At 40.5% G+C, this 14,821-nt stretch overlaps 1 non-coding gene across 1 annotated transcript; it reads right to left on the minus strand.

Moving 5' to 3' along the window:
- Positions 1-13,345: 13,345 nt before the first annotated feature.
- Positions 13,346-13,418, minus strand: TRNAT-UGU. The gene has a single exon. It is a non-coding gene; the product is annotated as a tRNA-Thr (tRNA).
- Positions 13,419-14,821: the final 1,403 nt, after the last annotated feature.

The following is a 14,821-nucleotide window of genomic DNA, read 5'->3' on the forward strand; positions in this document are numbered from 1 at the left end:
ATACCAGAAAGTAAAAAGAATATCTTTATAATGATTCAGTGATCATAATCAGCCCTTAAATCCTAACTTGTCGGTTAGGACTCCTCATTCAAAATCCTCCTCTGTGTTGTCCCAGGCCATTCTCCTATTTCACTTTTTTGACTCCTCCAGACCAGTTCTCCTCCTTTTCACCCCCAGGCAACAAGAGATATCTTGAATCCCTGTGGTCTTCACAAAAGAGGCTGTTTATTTTTCCCCTCATAATCTAAGAGACTTCTCTTAGTTTAATCCAGTGCCTTATGGAAAAAGAAGGTCTATATCTGTGGGTAAATTGTACATTGCTGACATTTCTATAAAATTCCCCTTTGTATAATTTTCATATCACCATCCTTACTTTCTTCACAAGGCAATTTGTTCCAGTTAGCTTAAATCTGCTGGAATACAATATATCAGAAATGGATTGGCTTTTATAAAGGGGATTAATTATGTTACAAGTTTACAGTCCTAAGGCTGTAAAAGTGTCAAACTCAAGCATCAACAAGAGGACACCTCCACTGAAGAAAGGCTGATGTCCTCTGGAACACCTCTGTCAGCTGGGAAGGCAGGTGGCTGGTGTCTGCTGGTCCTTTGCTTCCTGGTTTCATTGCTTTCAGCTTCTCATTCCAGTGGCTTTCTCTTTAAGTGTCCATGGGTTCTCACTTAACTTTTCTGGGGAAAACTCTGGGTTTCATCTCTTAGCTTAGCATCTCCAAACTTCTTTCTGTCTGTATCTCCAAGCTTCTAGGTCTGTGTTGGCTCCAAGAGACTTCTCTGTCTCTCTGTCTATCTGTCTGTCTGTCTGTCTGTCTGTCTGTCTCTCTCTCTCTCTCTCTCTCTCTCTCTCTCTCTCTCTCTCTCTCTTCCTGAGCTTTTTTAAGGACTCCAGTAAACTAATTAAGACTCGCCTTGAATGGGCAGGGTCAACATCTCTATGGAAACAATGTAATCAAAAGATCCCACCCAGAATAAGTCTGCACCCACAAGATTGGATTAAAAGAGCATAGCTTTTCTGGGGTACAGAAAACAGTTTCAAACAGGCACACAATTGTTCTGTATCCTTCAATGTGTGTTTGTTTTGCCTTCCTCCTGAAATTTAATTCTATGTGTTATTCCAAGATTCATTCCATTTTTATATTTTTTTCATCTCCCTACTTTCTTTCACAATTTGACCAATTTCCTGTCCTCTAATAACTTCCAGAAAGCTGATCTCTCCAGTTTAATGTTTCAGCTAGAAAAGGGCCTCATTGGGGAGGAAGAGGTTGAGTAACAATCTTGGTTTGGGGTCATGCCAGTTTGAATGTATTATGTCCCCCAAGGAAAAGCCATGATATTTTAATCCAATCTCATGGGATATTGGGATTAGTTTGTTCCATGGAGATGTGACCCACCCAACTGTGATTGACACCTTTGGTTTGGGTGTGACCTCTGACTGAATATGTCCATGGAGATGTGGCCCCACCCATTCAGCGTGGGTCTTTATAAGACTCACTGTAGTCTTATAAAAAGAGCTCACAAACAGAAGGACCTCAGAGCAGCTGCAATTGAGACAGATATTTTGAAGATGGCCATTGAAAGTGACACTGACATTTTGGAGAACACCATTTTGAAATGCAACCTGGGAGCAAGCAGACGCCAGCTATGTGCCTTCCCAGCTAACAGATGCCAAGGGCCTTTCTCCAGTGAAGGCACCCTATTGTTGATGTCTTATCTTGGACACTTAATGGCCTTAAGACTTGAGCTTTGTAACCAATTAAACCCCTTTATAAAAGCCAACCCATTTCTGGTGTTTTACAAAATGCAGCATTAGCAAACTGGAACAGGGGTTTATTCTCTTTTGGATGGAGATGTTGATTAGGCTTATCACTCAGCCCCTCCCTCCTCAATCAGGCCCTTTTCCAGTATCCTCCACATTCACCATAAATGAATAGTCTCTCAAGGTCACTACCTTGGACTGTTTTTGTTTGTATTGTTTTACTCCTTTGCCTCTTTTTTCTGCAGCCCCCTCACTGCCCCTTAGTTACATTCAATTCCATCTCTTTGTTGATAGAAGCATGCTTGCTTACTTATATTTCCATTCACTCATGCCCCTCACCACACCCTGCTCTTTCCCTCCTCCACCACCTCTGATACCTCATCTTTCTTTGTCACTCCTCTTTTTATTCCTCTTCGTACACTCTGCCACTCCTACCACCCTCTGCCACATCTCCTACCCCCACTCTTCTCTGTCTCTCCTCATGCCACCCCGCCTGACATGTCTGCCACTTAGGCTAACTTTTACATCTTTCTATCATATATACATACCTAAAAACTCCCTTACTCACTTAAACACTCATCAATATTTCTGTCAAATTCTAGCTCAAAATTCAATTTGTTATAAAGGATTAAGACTACTTAATCTTTACATTAAAATTTTTTAGATGTTAGCATATTTGAATAGCTAGAAGGAAATAACTGAAATGGTAGAACTGTAACCCATAACATTCTTTGAAATTAGCTCTATAGCTATTCATTAAATTGTACTTTGAAAGTTACCACAGTTCTTTTTTTTTTTTTTTTAACAAACAGTATGATAAGATTTATTTCTTCTCTGATTTCCAAATTTTATGTAATGTGGGTGTGCCGGTTTGGATGCATTATGTCCCCCAAAATGCCATGTTCTTTAATGAAATCTTGTGGAGGTAGATGCATTAGTGTTGATTAGGTTAGAATCTTTGGATTAGGTTGTTTCCATGGAGATGTGACCCCCCCCAACTGTGGGTGAGACCTCTGATTAGATTATTTCCATGGAGGTGTGGCCCCGCCCATTCAGTGTGGGTCTTGATTTAATCATTGGAGTCCCACATAAGGGCTCAGACAAAACGAGCTCACTGTTGCAGCTTAGAGAGTCATTTTGGAGATGGCTGTTGAAAGCAGACTTTTACTAACTTTGGAGATACTAGCCCATAGAAGCTAAGCCCAGAGACATTTTGGAGAATGCCATTTTGAAATGCAACCTGGTAGCAAGCAGATGCCAGCTGCATGCCTTCAGAGCTAACAGAGGTTTTTCCAGATGCCAATGGCCTTTCTCCAGTGAAGGTATACTCATATTTATGCCTTGGTATGGACACTTTTATGGCTGTAGAACTGTAAATTTGTAACTTCATAAATCCCCTTTATAAAAGCCATTCCATTTCTGGCATTTCACATAATGGCATCATTAGCAAACCCAAACAGTGGATATAATATGGTTAAAGATTTTCTTTCAAAAACAACATTAATCATGATAGCTAGCACTTATACAGCACTTAACACTTACATGCCAGGAATTTTATATAAATTAACTCATTTAATCCTCACAACATACTATAAAGAAAGTACAGTTACAACCTCCATTCCTTAGCTGAGGGAATGAGGCTCAGAAAACATTCAACTGATAAATGGAGGAGCCAAGAATCGAACCAGACAGTCTGTCGCCAAAAGTCCATCCCCTTAAACACTAAACTGCACTCCCTTCTCAAAAATATAGGCTTGAATACCAGATCCAAATTCAAACAAGAAAATTTTCCCTTTTCTATATATCTCTAAAGCACCATTAATGGTCTCTACAGAACCCAAGAGCCTTCCATTCTTTCAGGATGTAAATTAAGAGGATGTATGGTGTGGTATTCATGGTGGTATTTAACAAGTGGTCAAAATCTACATTTCAATTGCTTTTTTTTTTTTTAATCATCATTTTATTGAGATATATTCACATACCACGCAGTCATACAAAACAAATTGTACTTTCGATTGTTTACAGTACCATTACATAGTTGTACATTCATCACCTAAATCAATCCCTGACACCTTAATTAGCACACACACAAAAATAACAAGAATAATAATTAGAGTGAAAAAGAGCAATTGAAGTAAAAAAGAACACTGGGTACCTTTGTCTGTTTGTTTCCTTCCCCTACTTTTCTACACATCCATCCATAAACTAGACAAAGTGGAGTGTGGTCCTTATGGCTTTCCCAATCCCATTGTCACCCCTCATAAGCTACATTTTTATACAACTGTCTTCGAGATTCATGGGTTCTGGGTTGTAGTTTAATAGTTTCAGGTATCCACCACCAGCTACCCCAATTCTTTAGAACCTAAAAAAGGTTGTCTAAAGTGTGCGTAAGAGTGCCCACCAGAGTGATCTCTCGGCTCGTTTTGGAATCTCTCTGCCACTGAAGCTTATTTCATTTCCTTTCACATCCCCCTTTTGGTCAAGAAGATGTTCTCCATCCCACGATGCCGGGTCTACATTCCTCCCCGGGAGTCATATTCCACGTTGCCAGGGAGATTCACTTCCCTGGGTGTCTGATCCCACATAGGGGGGAGGGCAGTGATTTCACCTTTCAAGTTGGCTTAGCCAGAGAGAGAGGGCCACATCTGAGCAACAAAGAGGCATTCAGGAGGAGACTCTTAGGCACAAATACAGGGAGGCCTAGCCTCTCCTTTGCAGCAACCGTCTTCCCAAGGGTAAAACTTATGGTAGAGGGCTCAACCCATCAAACCACCAGTCCCCTATGTCTGTGGTCATGTTAGCAACCATGGAGGTGGGGTAGGCGAATACCCCTGCATTCTCCACAGGCTCCTCAAGGGGGCACTGCATCTTTTTTTTTTTTTTCCTTGTTTGTCTTTTTCCTCTTTTTTTTTTTTTTAACTTTCCCTTCTTTTTTAAATCAACTGTATGAAAAAAAAAGTTAAAAAGAAAACAAACATACAATAAAAGAACATTTCAAAGAGACCATAACAAGGGAGTAAGAAAAAGACAACTAACCTAAGATAACTGCTTAACTTCCAACATGTTCCTACTTTACCCAAGAAAGTTACATAATATAGCAACATTTCAGTGAACTTGTTCCTACTACATCCATCAGAAATTAACAGACCATAGTCATTTCTGGGCATCCCCAGAACGTTAAATAGCTTATCTGTTCTTCTTGGATTATTGTTCCCCCTTCCTTAATTGCTCTCTACTGCTAGTTCCCCTACATTCTACATTATAAACCATTTGTTTTACATTTTTCAAAGTTCACATTAGTGGTAGCATATAATATTTCTCTTTTTGTGCCTGGCTTATTTCGCTCAGCATTATGTCTTCAAGGTTCATCCATGTTGTCATATGTTTCACCAGATCGTTCCTTCTTACTGCCGTGTAGTATTCCATCGTGTGTATATACCACATTTTATTTATCCACTCATCTGTTGAAGGACATTTGGGTTGTTTCCATCTCTTGGCAATTGTGAATAATGCTGCTATGAACATTGGCGTGCAGATATTTGTTCGTGTCACTGCTTTCCGATCCTCCGGGTATATACCGAGAAGTGCAATTGCTGGATCGAATGGTAGCTCTATATCTAGTTTTCTAAGGAACCGCCAGACTGACTTCCAGAGTGGCTGAACCATTATACAGTCCCACCAACAATGAATAAGAGTTCCAATTTCTCCACATCCCCTCCAGCATTTGTATTTTCCTGTTTGTTTAATGGCAGCCATTCTAACCGGTGTTAGATGGTATCTCATTGTGGTCTTAATTTGCATCTCTCTAATAGCTAGTGAAGCTGAACATTTTTTCATGTGTTTCTTGGCCATTTGTATTTCCTCTTCAGAGAACTGTCTTTCATATCTTTTGCCCATTTTATAATTGGGCTGTCTGTACTATTGTCATTGAGTTGTAGGATTTCTTTGTATATGCAACATATCAGTCTTTTGTCAGATACATGGTTTCCAAAAATTTTTTCCCATTGAGTTGGCTGCCTCTTTACCTTTTTGAGAAATTCCTTTGAGGTGCAGAAACTTCTAAGCTTGAGGAGTTCCCATTTATCTATTTTCTCTTTTGTTGCTTGTGCTTTGGGTGTAAAGTCTAGGAAGTGGCCTCCTAATACAAGGTCTTGAAGATGTTTTCCTACATTATCTTCTAGGAGTTTTATGGTACTTTCTTTTATATTGAGATCTTTGGTCCATTTTGAGTTAATTTTTGCATAGGGGGTGAGGTAGGGGTCCTCTTTCATTCTTTTGGATATGGATATCCAACTCTCCCAGCCCCATTTGTTGAAAAGACCATTATGGCTCAGTTCGGTGACTTTGGGGGCCTTATCAAAGATCAGTCGGCCATAGATCTGAGGGTCTATCTCTGAATTCTCAATTCGATTCCATTGATCTATATGTCTATCTTTGTGCCAGTACCATGCTGTTTTGGCAACTGTGGCTTTATAATAAGCTTCAAAGTCAGGGAGTGTAAGTCCTCCCACTTCGTTTTTCTTTTTTAGAGTGTCTTTAGCAATTCGAGGCATCTTCCCTTTCCAAATAAATTTGATAACTAGCTTTTCCAAGTCTGCAAAGTAGGTTGTTGGAATTTTGATTGGGATTGCATTGAATCTGTAGATGAGTTTGGGTAGAATTGACATCTTAATGACATTTAGCCTTCCTATCCATGAACATGGAATATTTTTCCATCTTTTAAGGTCCCCTTCTATTTCTTTTAATAGAGTTATGTAGTTTTCTTTGTATAGGTCTTTTACATCTTTGGTTAAGTTTATTCCTAGGTACTTGATTTTTTAGTTACTAATGAAAATGGTATCTTTTTCTTGAGTGTCTCTTCAGTTTGTTCATTTCTAGCATATAGAAACATTACTGACTTATGTGCATTAACCTTGTATCCCGCTACTTTGCTAAATTTGTTTATTAGCTCTAGTAGGTGTATCGTTGATTTCTCAGGGTTTTCTAGATATAAGATCATATCATCTGCAAACAATGACAGTTTTACTTCTTCTTTTCCAATTTGGATGCCTTTTATTTCTTTGTCTTGCCGGATTGCCCTGGCTAGCACTTCCAGCACAATGTTGAATAACAGTGGTGACAGCGGGCATCCTTGTCTTGTTCCTGATCTTAGAGGGAAGGCTTTCAGTCTCTCACCATTGAGTACTATGCTGGCTGTGGGTTTTTCATATATGCTCTTTATCATGTTGAGGAAGTTTCCTTCAATTCCTACCTTTTGAAGTGTTTTTATCAAAAAGGGATGTTGGATTTTGTCAAATGCTTTTTCAGCATCTATTGAGATGATCAATTGATTTTTCCCTTTCGAGTTTTTAATGTGTTGTAATACATTGATTGTTTTTCTTATGTTGAACCATCCTTGCATGCCTGGAATGAACCCCACTTGGTCATGGTGTATGATTTTTTTAATGTGTCTTTGGATTCGATTTGCAAGTATTTTGTTGAGGATTTTTGCATCTATATTCATTAGGGAGATTGGCCGGTAGTTTTCCTTTTTTGTAGCATCTTTGCCTGGTTTTGGTATTAGATTGATGTTAGCTTCATAAAATGAGTTAGGTAGTGTTCCATTTTTTTCAATGTTTTGAAAGAGTTTGAGTAAGATTGGTGTCAGTTCTTTCTGGAAAGTTTGGTAGAATTCCCCTGTGAAGCCATCTGGCCCTGGGCATTTATTTGTGGGAAGATTTTTGATGACTGATTGGATCTCTTTGCTTGTGATGGGTTGGTTGAGGTCTTCTATTTCTTCTCTGGTCAGTCTAGGTTGTTCATATGTTTCCAGGAAATTGTCCATTTCTTCTACATTATCCAGTTTGTTGCCATACAGTTGTTCATAATATCCTCTTATAATTTTTTTAATTTCTTCAGGATCTGCAGTTATGTCACGTTTTTCATTCATTATTTTGTTTATATGGGTCTTCTCTCTTTTTGATTTTGTCAGTCTAGCTAGGGGCTTGTCAATCTTGTTGATCTTCTCAAAGAACCAACTTTTGGTGATATTTATCCTCTCTATTGTTTTTTTGTTCTCTGTGTCATTTATTTCTGCTTTAATCCTTGTTATTTCTTTTCTTCTACTTGGTTTAGGATTGGTTTGCTGTTCATTTTCTAGCTTCTTCAGTTGATCCATTAGTTCTTTGATTTTGGCTCTTTCTTCCTTTTTAATATATGCGTTTAGTGCTATAAATTTCCCCCTTAGCACTGCTTTTGCTGCATCCCATAGGTTTTGGTATGTTGTGTTCTCATTTTCATTCGTCTCTATATATTTAGCAATTTCTCTTGCTATTTCTTCTTTAACCCACTGATTGTTTAGGAGTGTGTTGTTTAACCTCCAGGTATTTGTGAATTTTCTAAGTCTCTGATGGTTATTGACTTCTAATTGTATTCCATTGTGGTCAGAGAATGTGCTTTGAATAATTTCAATCTTTTTAAATTTATTGAGGCTTGTTTTATGTCCCAGCATATGATCTATTCTGGAGAAAGTTCCGTGAGCACTAGAAAAGTATGTGTATCCTGGTGATTTGGGATGTAATGTCCTGTAGATGTCTGTTAAATCTAATTCATTTATCAGATTGTTTAGGTTTTCAATTTCCTTATTGGTCTTCTGTCTGGTTGATCTATCTATAGGAGAGAGTGATGTGTTGAAGTCTCCCACAATTATTGTGGAAACATCAATTGCTTCCTTTAGTTTTTCCAGTGTTTCTCTCATGTATTTTGTGGCACCTTGATTGGGTGCATAGACATTTACGATTGTTATTTCTTCTTGCTGAATTGCCCCTTTTATTAGTACGTAGTGGCCTTCTTTGTCTCTCAAAACATCCCTGCATTTGAAGTCTATTTTATCTGAGATTAATATTGCTACACCTGCTTTCTTTTGGCTGTAGCTTGCATGAAATATTTTTTTTCCATCCTTTCACTTTCAGTTTCTTTGTGTCCCTGTGTCTAAGATGAGTCTCTTGTATGCAACATATTGATGGTTCATTTTTTTTGATCCATTCTGCAAATCTATATCTTTTAATTGGGGAGTTTAATCCATTTACATTCAACGTTAAAACCGTGAAGGCATTTCTTGAATCAGCCATCTTATCCTTTGGTTTATGTTTGCCATATTTTTCCCTCTCTCTATTAATATCCTTTATTGTACCCATACCGAATCTCTTTAGTACTGAACCTTTCTCCAAGTCTCTCTGTCCTGTCTTTGTTTCTCTGTCTGTAGGGCTCCCTTTAGTATCTCCAGTAGGGCAGGTCTCTTGTTAGCAAATTCTCTCAGCATTTCTTTGTCTGTGAAAAATTTAGCTCTCCCTCAAATTTGAAGGAGAGCTTTGCTGGATAAAGTATTCTTGGCTGGAAATTCCTCTCACTCAGAATTTTAAATATATCGTGCCACTGCCTTCTTGCCTCCATGGTGGCTGCTGAGTAGTCACTACTTAGTCTTATGCTGTTTCCTTTGTATGTGGTGAATTGCTTTTCTCTTGCTGCTTTCAGAACTTGCTCCTTCTCTTCTATGTTTGACAGTGTGATCAGTATATGTCTCGGAGTGGGTTTTTTTTGGATTTATTCTATTTGGAGTTCGCTGAGCATTTATGATTTGTGTATTTATGTTGTTTAGAAGATTTGGGAAGTTTTCCCCAACAATTTCTTTGAATACTCTTCCTAGACCTTTACCCTTTTCTTCCCCTTCTGGGACACCAATGAGTCTTATATTCGGACGTTTCATATTATCTATCATATCCCTGAGGTCCATTTCGAGTTTTTCAATTTTTTTCCCCATTCTTTCTTTTATGCTTTCATTTTCCATTCTGTCATCTTCCAGGTCACTGATTCGTTGTTCAACTTCCTCTAGTCTTGTACTATGAGTGTCCAGAATCTTTTTAATTTGGTCAACAGTTTCTTTAATTTCCATAAGATCATCCATTTTTTTATTTAGTCTTGCAATGTCTTCTTTATGCTCTTCTAGGGTCTTCTTGATTTCCTTCATATCCCGTACTATGGTCTCATTGTTCATCTTTAGTTCTTTGAGTAGCTGCTCTAGGTGCTGTGTCTCTTCTGGTCTTTTGATTTGGGTGCTTGGGCTTGGGTTATCCATATCGTCTGGTTTTTTTCATATGCTTTATAATTTTCTGTTGTTTTTGGCCTCGTGGCATTTGATGAACTTGATAGGGTTCTTTTAGGGTTTGTAGACCTATTGAAGTCCTTATCTCTAATTTATCAGATCTACAGCTTCGTGGAGTACACTTTCTCTAACTAACCAGCAGGTGGCGTCCACGAGCCACCTGTTCTCCACAAGCCAGTTCTCCCCTGCTTAGCCTTTTTGGTGAGTGGGGGAGTGAGTCTTGTGGGGCCCAATTGGTGTACCAAGCTTGCGTGTGTAGTTGGTGTTGCCTGCCCTGTATGTGGGGCGTGTTTCTGGGCAGTCGGGGAGGGGGGGTGGCCCTAACAATCAAATCTCCCTGATGATCCTAGAGTTTTAAAGCTGCTGCAATAGTCTAATCCTTCAGTTCAGTCCTGCCACAGTTTGTCTCTGCCACTGACCCACAAGTCTTTGGTATTGGCGTATGGCTCCTGAGACTTGTAAGTGGGCCCCTCTTCCAGGCTGTGCACCCCGGGTCCTCTGTTGAGGGATGACTGTGCTATGTCACAGGTGAGTGCCATCCCCCCAGGGCAGTTCTGGGCTGCTGGGCTGTGTAGGGAGGCTCCCAGTCTGCTCAAATGATGGCTGAATGGGGCTTTGTTAATTCACACTGCTCCACCTTCCCAGCTCTGGGACATTCAGCTGAGGTTGCAGGGAAGGCTGATGTCCACGCCCAGTTTTGTGGTGTGTGCGTGTTATTTGAAGCACTTCTGTCACACTGGGTTGTCTGGGGCAGCTCTGGGCTATGGGGCTGGCGATGGGCAGGAGTGTTTCCTGTCCACCAGGATGGTGGCTGTGAGCGGACACCCCCCTTTTCTTGGGAAGTTGTGTTGTTTAGTGAATTTTCTCAGCCACTGGATTATTGCCTTTTGTCTCAGAGCTCTCTTAGTTCTGCTCTTGGCTTGACGTGCCCAAATTGCAATTCTTTGAAGCTTTCTGTATTGAGCTTCTTAGAGTAATTGTTTTAGAAAAAGAAAAAAGGATTTAAAAAAAAAAAAAAAAAAAAACGGCCCTCCTCAGAGATCTAATGGGTTATTGAAATGCTAATAGACAAAGCAACCAGGGCCATTAAGGAAAGGTCCACAGGGCAGAGAGATCAGCTTTGCTTCGGGATTTGCATATGCGCCTCAAGGCCTGAGCTCCGCCCTTCCCCTTTCTGTGTTCACCAGAACTCCAAAAATCCTCTGCTTTTATTTTGGAGTTTTTCGTGTTGTTTTTTTTCTATGCCTGTCTCCTCTCTGCTGGGCTGGCTGCTCTCAGAGTCTCTGGTGTCTGGTCTCAGTCTATCTATGGTTGGAGTTTGAATCAGTAGAATGAGTTTCCGATAAGAGCAGCCACTGCAGTTCTCCCTTCTCCTTCCCGGAGCTGACAGCCCCTCCTCCCCCGGGACTGAGCCTGGCAGGGAGGGGCGCGGGTCCCCTGGCCGCAAAAACTTACAGATTTCGCTGATCTCAGCAGTTCCACATTTTCATGAGTGTTGTATGAAGTATGCCCAAAGACAGATTGCTCTGTGGTGTCCAGTCCACGCAGTTCCTGGCTTTTTACCTACTTTCCTGGAGGAGTAACTAAAACTTACAGCTCACCAGTCTGCCATCTTGCCCCGCCTCCACCACAGTTCTTTATATATCTTATATTTCACAATAAGGAAAGAACTGAAACTGTGGAATTGTAGCCCATAGCATTCTTTGAAATTTTCTTTCTAACTACTTGTTAAATTGTACTTTGGAAGTTATCACTTTTCTGTATATACATTATATTCAACAATAAGCGAAGAACTGAAACTGTGGAATTGTAATCCATAACATTCTTTGAAATTTTCTAACTACTTGTTAAATTGTACTTTGAAAGTTATTACTGTTATGTATATATGTTAAATTTCACTATATACATATATTCAACTTGTTAAGAAAGTTCTCTTGGTTTGTCCCACTCTCCATTCTGGTCACTCCTTTCATTGTCTTGAAGTCAAAATTTCTTGCTGTTTTGTAAATTTTACCAGAAGTATCAGCACTTCAATAAAGCATATTTATTTTGTGCCTTCAACTAAACTGTAAATTACATAAGTCAAGGTTTTTTAAACTTCATTTTGGAAGATTAAAAAATTGGTTTTGTTCTTTTTCCCTAATGTAATGTATACATGTGGTACATTTTGAAAAGATGTAAAAGTGTAAAGAATATCATTACAACCACCCATGATCCCATCACCTGCAGGTAGACATATTTTGGCATATTTTCTTTTTTCACTTGAGTGATAAATTTCTAAATGTGTAAGTAGAATACTTGATAAAATGCAATGTCTCCTAAGGTTCTTGATTTATAACACCCAACTGTCTTCCAGAAAAATGATGACAATCTACCATAAAGTCCTTGTCATTGCATCCTTGCCAGTATTAAACATTAGTGTCCAAAAACAGATTTTTTAATTTTGTGTCAAAATATCTCCATGTTTTAATTAGTATCTCTTTCTTATTAATGAAAATGTTTTCCATGTATGTACTTAGACCTTTTGCATTGCTTAACTCTCTGTATTGTTTGTTTACATCTTTTTGAAGGGCAGGTTCTTTCTATTCTGTTTCTTAAACCCTGAATTGCCTAGTATAAGTTATTCATTGCCATAAAAAAAGGACAGGAATGAAGGATATTACTGAACTTTGAATTAATGCTAGCTCCTAAGATTAGGAGATAATAGATTCAAATCCAAAATGAGTACCATTAATTAGATCACGAGAAGAAAGTGAACCACGTCTACTTCAGGATTACAAAGCAGACATGCAAAATTAATGTGCATAATTAAAAAAAAAAAAAGGTGTTCTATTGTTTCCCGAAAATAATTAAAATTACTATTTCACGTATTTGGTCAAGACAGCAAAATTTTTCCAGAAACTGAGGCGAAATTTCACACTGGTGAAACCGAACCAGTGACATGAAAGTTACTGCACCCAGCATCACCACAGCCCTACACCCTACCAACTGGGCCACCAGTAAAAGGTGCTAGCATGCATTTTTGTTCATACACTAGCAGCTAGTGTGCGACCCAACTTCTTTTATTGGAGGCTTGGTTTCTTAGGTCTCCAGACAGCGGAATCTATAGTGAATCCAATCCCGAGAGGTGCCTTGAGGTACCAGGCACGTGAGGTCTTTATTCGAAGGAGTGAGAGTGGAAGGAGAGCAAAAGCCACCCGAATTGGATCCGGGTTACTGGGGGGCTGTGCAGGTCTCCTTAGAGTAATCTCAAGTCATGGCTGTCTATTGATGGGCAGAGGTTAGGTTAATTTACTCTTTTTATGATAGTCGTAGTTATTCTCCAATTTATGAAGTAAGAGCAGTTACTTTTTTTGCTCATAGAATCTCCTGGGCCTCCAATGACTTCAGGAAATACCTTTGGGAATAAAAGAGCAAAGCGGTAGTACCCCTTAAGGCCCCAGCGAGATTTGAACTCGCGACCACTGGTTTACAAGACCAGTACTCTAACCCCTGAGCTATAGGGCCGCTGGTATCATAATCTCTCTTCCTTTGGCTGGGAAAAACCTCAGCCAAAATACATTCATCCCTAACTAAAGTTTAATAAAGACTTAAAAATTAAAGGAGTTTGTTTTGGAGGAAGTGTCTTTTTATATGTGAGAAAGAAACATTGTCTTGACCCGGCCCAAACTGGAATGCAAGTGGCTAGTAGAATTGCGCCTACCGTGCATACTCCCTAGGCTTATTCACTGAGCTCCAGCAACCCCAGGGCCTGGAGTGGAGCCGTGTCTGGAGCGCTGGGGGATAGGGTGCGGGTGCCTTACAGAAGAGAAGCATGCAAAACATGGCATCAGTGGCATCATCCCCAACCTGCTTACGTTCATATAAAAGTAACAGCTCCGGCTTTAGGAGACTAGGGCTGGGGTTGTGCTCTACACAGGAGAGGACTTTCTCCAAGCATAGGAATGTCCCTCGGACCCTCAGGATTTGGGAACCTAGAGAGTAAGGGCGCAAGATGTGGAGGCATTCCCTGGCCCGCCAGGAGTCCCCTGGCGCGTTCAACGGAGTGCGACCCAGGTAAGTGAATCTGTGCCTGGGATTTCCTTAGGTTTCCTGAAGCAGAATTGCCTGGAAGGGGGACTGGCTCCTTTCTCAGTCCTTGAACGCTCCGCTTCCTAACGTCTCGGAGTCCAGGCTGCAGTTCCTTCTCTCTGGACTCTTCTAAATACTCATCCTGAAGCCTAGAAAGGAATAGACAGTGGCGACGCATAGGCGGGCTGGCAAGTGGGCGCTTCTTTCCTCCTTTTCTATTCTCTGGTCGCAGTCGGCCCCGGAGTCTGCTGCCTAGTCCAGGAGATTCAGCCGTTCGTTCATCAGGTATTTACCGAGTTTCTCTCATGAGCCGGGCACGGTGTTCTGCGCGGGATAGACAATGTGACCAAAGCAGAAACTGCTCCTGCTCGGGGGGATCTTAAATCTAGAGCCCCAAAAACTTCGTTCCCCAAGCAGAAGAGTACTACAGAATAAGAACAGCACTCTCCCTTCCCTTCTCATCCCGTCCACCATCTTTGGGGTGAAAGAGAAGTGGGTGGGCTTCTACAGAAGAAGCGAGCAACTCTTTTCCTGTGCATCCCCCACCACCCACCGCCGGCGCGCGCCCTTGGATAGTATCTGGACTCTAATCCTGCAGTACCGATGTTCACCAAATAGAGCTGGAAAGAAAGATGACATCACCAGAGACGCTTCTGGTCCTAACACTCTAAGGACTTGGATCCTAGCCACAGAATCCACAGACTGGATGGCAGTTCAACCTGAACCCTGAAATGAGCATTCCTAAAATAAACATTTCTTCCTCTGGCCCGCTTCGGCTGAGGATCCTATTAGATCTGCACGTTGATGCTCCCAGGGTTTGGAGAGAATCACTGGATTTT

Source organism: Choloepus didactylus, chromosome 4 (genome assembly GCF_015220235.1).
Source record: "Choloepus didactylus isolate mChoDid1 chromosome 4, mChoDid1.pri, whole genome shotgun sequence".
NCBI lineage: Eukaryota > Metazoa > Chordata > Mammalia > Pilosa > Megalonychidae > Choloepus > Choloepus didactylus.